The sequence below is a fragment of the Fukomys damarensis genome, unplaced genomic scaffold, assembly GCF_012274545.1.
Source record: "Fukomys damarensis isolate Sample0158 unplaced genomic scaffold, DMR_v1.0_HiC HiC_scaffold_35, whole genome shotgun sequence".
Taxonomy (NCBI): domain Eukaryota; kingdom Metazoa; phylum Chordata; class Mammalia; order Rodentia; family Bathyergidae; genus Fukomys; species Fukomys damarensis.
Window position 1 is genome coordinate 57,456,541 of NW_022900947.1, and position 6,259 is coordinate 57,462,799.

Below are 6,259 nucleotides of genomic sequence, written 5' to 3' on the forward strand. Positions count from 1 at the left end.
AAAAAAGAAAGAAAGAGAGAGAGAGAGAGAAAAGTACAGTAACTTGAGGAATCAACAGCAACAACAATGAAAGATTCTTCATAATTACTCTGGTAGGAAAAACTGTCCAGTTCAAATTCTAAATACATAAGTAGAATTAACACTGAAACTAGATATGCTTACTTTTCCCTGCTAAACTTTAAATGCTCATGAAGAGATAAAATGGCTCTTAGCATAAATGACAAATATTGAAATAAAAAGAGACACCTAAAACATAGTCCATGGCCATCTTCTCACACATTTCACCCTGGGTGTAACATCCCCTTCAGTACTTTCTTTTTTTCCATTGTTTATTGGTACATTTAAGGTAAACAATACAGTTACATTCATCATTGGGATCTTGTACCTTTACATGATTTATCTTCATTCTTATTTTTTCCCATTCCCCTGCCCTCCCTTCACCCCTTCACCTTTCCTTAATTACAAAGACTTTGTTTCCATTTTTCCTTTTTCCATATTTTTATTTTCCCTTATTTCCTTTTCCCTCCCCTTACCATTTCTCCTTTTCCTTTAGACCTTTTCTTCCTATTTCAAAATAACAATTATACCATTTGAATCTTAATTACACTTGTAGTTTTTTACACCAGAGAAACTATTAGGTATTTACTCAGATGTGCCCTATGTATTTCACTTCAGAATATGGCTTCAATGTGCATCCATTTAGTTATAAATATCTCTAGTTTCTAATTCTCTATGGCTGAGTAGTACTCCATTTTATGGAAAAACCACATCTTCTTTATCCAGTCTCCAACTGATGGGCAACTGGGCTACTTCCAAGTTTTAGCTATTACAAACTGTGCTGCTATAAACATGGGTGTACATATATCACTGTCATATGATTCTTTTAATTTTTTGGAAAGATACCCAGCACAGGGATAGCTGGGTCAAATAGAACCTCTAATCCTAGTTCTTTGCGGTATCTCCATGTTGATTTCCACAGGGGTTGCAGCAGCCTGCACTTCCACCAAAAAAAGGGGAAGAATTCCTTTCTCCCAACAACCCAGCCAGCATTTGTTACTAGATGATTTCTTGATGGCAGCCATTCTTTCTGGGGTGAGGTGGAATCTCAGTGTTGTTTTCATCTGCATCTCTCAAATGACCTGTGATGGTGAACATTTTTGGATATTTACTTCATGCTTTTGCATGTTTGTCTGAGAAATTTCTGTTCACTTCAGTTGGCCAATTTTGAAATGGGTCTTTATATTTGGGGGGTCTGATTTGTTTTTTTAGTTCTTTATATATTCTAGAGAGTGGTCCTTTGTCAGAGTGGTAGCTGGTAAAATTTTTTTCCCACATTGTAGATTGTCTTTCAGCTCTGTTGGTGGTTTCTCTTGCAGTGCAGAAGCATTTTAATAGGATGAGATCCCAGTTGTTGATTTTTTTATGCTAGTTCCTGTGCTACTGAGGATTTGTTCGTAAAGTCTTTTCCTATGCTAATGTCTTCAAGAGTTCTACCTAATTTATTTTCCAGGAAGTTTAGTGTTTCTGTTTTGATATTTAGACCTTTAATCTTCTTGGATTTTCATTTAGTGCATGGTGAAAGATAGGGGTCTAGTTTTAATCTCTGGCAAGTTGGAATCCAGTTTTTTCAACACCATTTATTAAAGAGGCTATTTTTCCTCCAGTGAGGATGCTTGGCTCCTTGTCAAAGATGAGGTAGCTGAGTATGCAGGAGTTGTTTCTGCATCTTCTAATCTACTGAACCGATCTTGAGGTCTGCTTCTTTGCCAGTCCCATGCTGGTTTATTTTTTATTGTTTGTTTGTTTGTTACTAGGGATCAAACTTAGGTTCTTATGCTTGTGAGGCAGGTGGTGGAACTGCTGAGCTACATCCCCAGCCCCACCATGCTGTTTTTATCACAGTGACTTTATAGTATAGTTTCAAGTTGGGGATTATGATACGCCCTGCCATGTCTCTGTTGCCTAGAATGGCTTTTGCAGTTCTAGGTCTTTTCTGGCTCCAGATGACTTTTGGATTGTTTTCTCTAGTTCTGTGAAGTATGCTGTTGGAATTTCAATCTGAATTGCATTTAATCTGCACAGCAGTTTTGTATTAGTCACTTCCTGGTAACTAGGAAACAGTATTTGACACAACAGAAAAGAGGAGAAGTTTACTGTGCTCGCAGTTTCAATAGTTTCCATCCATGATCTGCAGGATCCAAGGCAGAAACAGCACGCCAGAGGGGCCTGGGGGCAGAAAATTGCTCATATCATGATGCTCAGGAAGCAGAGATAAAAAGAGCCAGGGAGAGAGCCTAGGTCATCTTCTAGTGACCTCCCTCTTCCAACCAGGCCCCATCTCCTAAGAGTACCTCTGGCTATGGATTCATCAGTTTAATCCACTGATGACTACACCCTCCATGAACGCATCACCTTCTATAAGCCACACCACAGATTACATGAGGCTTTGGGAGCACATTTTTTATCTAAAATATAACAGACCATTATACAGTCTGTTAACAGAATACATAGGCAGTGGGGTTACGAAGATGAATAATACCATAACCTATCCTCAAGGAGCTTAAAATTTAGTAAAAGGAAACAAACTTTTATAGTAAATAGGAACCACCACAAGTATTATAATTAAAATAGGTAGTGGTTTGAAAGAGAACTCAAAGGTAAGATTAGGCCATTCTACTCTAGATGACAGTGAGAAAGGAGAATAATCAATTGATCTTAGAAACTGATTGCTACATCAACCGAGGGGTCATGAGCAAGAAGCCTCAATCCTAGAGGTCCACAGTGGCTCCTTGCAGGGTTCCACACCTGTGCTGCTGCTTCTTCCATCTGCTCTCAGAACAGAACTAGAGCCTCAGGCAAGGAGCACAGGTAGAGCCTACCATTAAGGCATTTGCCTGCCTCAGCTTCTGGCTAACATGCCTGCATCCCTCTCTTGTGTTCCTAGATCTTCAGTCTAGAAAGGTACAACAGCCATTTTTAATCTCTCACTTAAAGTCAAGATGGTTACTGAGATCATTTTAGACCAAATCCCTTGGAAGAAGAGCCTACTATTACCAAAGGAGGAAAGTAGGTATCTTGGAGGTGGCAGATCACAGAGGCTGTTTAAGAACAGTCATACCATCACAAGGAATGGTTTGCCTCTCAGCAGGCAAGGATAATCAATATAGTTATCAAAATCATTACCAAAAATTAAGCCACCCATTTGTTGCACCACTATGTGCTAAGTGCTTGAAATATATTATCTCTAATCCTCATTACAACACTCAAGATAGATGACAGTTTCCCCACTCCTGGAAAAAAGTGCAGTCGTCTCTTCAAATCCACACTTTTTCCATCTGCATTTTGTCACTCATGGTCAATGATGAGGAAAAAAAAATTAAATAAAAGTTTCCAGAAAAAAACGTAAGTTTAGCTGGGGATTTAGCTCAGTGGTTCTGTCACCTGTCTCATAAGCACAAGGTCCTGAGTTCGATCCCCAGTACCAAAAAGAAAAAATTAAGTTTAAAAGTACATGTTGTTCTGTGCACTGGAGCGAAATTCCACACTGTCCCTCTCTCTTCTGCCTGGAACACAAATCACCCCTCTGTTATCTATTCTACAAGTGTGACCTGCCCAATAATCACTTAGGAGCCAGATCATCATGGAAAACTACTGCATCATATAACCATGCAGATCACAGGCCATGATAGAAGTGCATCTCACACACAGTGCATTTTACATGCATGCAGAACTTTTCAGTTCCACTCAACACTTTCAAGCAGCTGTTAAAAGAAGTTTAAGTGTTAAGGATCAGTGTCAAGAAAAGAGTTCCCACCCTGAAGTACCTAAATTCAAATCTAGTGGAATATACAAGAAAAAATTAGGAAAACTCTGACAAAAATGGAAATGCTACTTTTGGAGGCAGAGGCAGTGGAGAAGGTGGCCGCTGAGTGTGGGTGTGGGGCAGAGTGAATGAGCAGCTGAGTGAGGTTACCTCTGTGATCAGTGAGAGGCCCGAACCTCCCTCCAAGGAAGCTAGTGTCCAGGCCCTGCCAGGAAGGGCGTGGATGTGTACCTGAATCCTGAGCTGGTACAGAAGTTCAGCTGCCTGGGCACCACCAAGGGCACAACCAAGGTTGCTCATCTCTGAGTTCCAGTGGCTGCTCGGATTCCAACTCAGTTTGTAAAAACATTGGTGGATTCAAAATTCTGGAGCAGAATTCTGGCCTCCACGGGTTTGCCTTAAATATGTTGGTGGAAACCAATTAGGACACATGAACACAGTGATGGTGAGATCCCTAGAGCCCAAGAGATTGCAGATGTCAGCATCCAGATGTGCAGCCCCAGCAGAGCAGGGATGTATGAGGGACAGTGGCAGATGTACACTGCTCCAGGACTCTACTACAGAGATGTCAGTCAGGTGATTCTCAGTGTGGAGGTTAGTGGACTTTTAGGAGTAACAGCAGCTGTCATCTCTTGAAACAGAGTTCAACACTTTAAATGACTTTAAATGTGTCCAGCTGTCCTTGCTCAGTGAACAACTCATTAAACATTGCCTGTCCCGAAAGAATGATGAACTTCGTAGTTAAAAAAAAAAAAGAAGAATATAGGATAGAAATTTTAAAAACGTAATTCTTTCACTTGCATAAAGACTGCTATCATTTAACTGTACTGTATACCTAAAATGTAATAAACTCAATGAGAAAAAAAAAAAAAAGACTGCTGTCTTTTCTCTTTGGCTTTCTCTTCATCCCACTAAGTGGTTGCAATTTTTCCCTCCCTCACTCTAGTTCTAGATGGTTTACATATTTTTTTCATTGCTTTCTTCTGAAGTCTTTCCAAGGTCCCCACATTTTGCTAAACAAACAGGTCCCTAAACAAACTTGTAATAATGATCTGACTAATGCTGGGTGTAGAAGGACAAATGAGATTTTTTTCTGAACTACTTTCTTGTTGATACAAGTTTTCTTAATATAGATGGATGATAGATAGGTAGATAGATTCACGTTTAGAAAGCCATTAGTTACAAGCCTTTTCCTTCCATTTTCAACTACAGATAAGGCAACTTCAACCTATTTGCCTCTCCTCAAAAGAAATGACAATCAGATGAAAACTATTTAAAAGACCCTGGGGGTTCTGGGTTCAATTTGATCAGTAAAAACACATGGGCTGCTGCTCCTGCCCAAACTGAGCAAGATCAGGATATACTGTCACAGAACTCCCTAAATCTGTCCCCCACCAGTCACACAAACAACATAGTGACTTACAGTAAAGGACTTACTCCTAAATCAGTCTTAAACAGGTGTCAGAAAGAAGAAAAATTAACAAAAGCCAGAAGGCCCAACTTTGGGGGGAGGGCAAGGGGTTCCTCTAGATTGCAGACCATGTCCCAGGGACCCCTGCTGTGACTCCCCACTGCAGAAGAGAAGCAGTAGAACAGATTGGTTTGGAGTGAACTCAGTATGCATGTGTGAATACCGAATGTCAGGGATGGGGGTGAGGCTGCTGAGAAATCCACGCAGCCACTTTGGGTTTTGTTCATTTGTTGTCAAGCTAATAAACCATTGGGTCACTCAGAAAAGGTTAAAAAAAAAAGAAGGTTTAAATTGGGGAAAATAATCCATCTTTGTAAACAAAAATTATTTTGCCTACAAAAAATGCTACTTTTATGTAAAAGTAAGAACTTCTATAAAGGTACAAATAAAGGTTTGTGGGTGTTAGAATGCAGAAGTTTCATGCTTCAAAATTGAACTGCAGGATTTGTTAAGCCCTTACAATGTTCCAGGTCTTGTTTAAAGTACATGGGAGGGCTGGGGAATTAGCTCAGTGGTTCTGCTGCCTGCCTCTCAAGGTCCCAAGTTCGATCCCTGGTGCCAAAAATTAAAAAAAAAAATAAATTGTATTTTCTGCTTCTGTCTCAGCTGTGTTATTACTGTTATGATGCTCACTTTAGAAGTGGAGAAAATAAGGTCTACAGAACTAAAATAAGGTCTAAGAACTACAAAACTTGCCAAAGAATACCTGTCAAGTAAGAAGTTGAGTTGCAATAAGAGCTACAGAACCATGCTGTCAGCCCATGTGCTTGCCTTCCCTGTCACTATGCATGCAAGAGGTGCACTCTGTGAGTGTGGAAGACAATCCAAAGCCCATCCCAAGGAGGGATGTGCTTCTGGATTTCTGGTAGGTTATAGAGATGACTCCTTGCACTATTATCTCAGTCCCTTATCACCATAATTGGGATGCAGAGCTGCTTTCTTTCCTTGTAAAGAAAATAACTCAG

At 40.1% G+C, this 6,259-nt stretch overlaps 1 pseudogene; it reads left to right on the plus strand.

Moving 5' to 3' along the window:
- The first annotated feature begins 2,999 nt into the window (after positions 1-2,999).
- LOC104853065 lies at positions 3,000-5,387 on the plus strand (annotated as a pseudogene).
- The last annotated feature ends 872 nt before the right edge of the window (positions 5,388-6,259 follow it).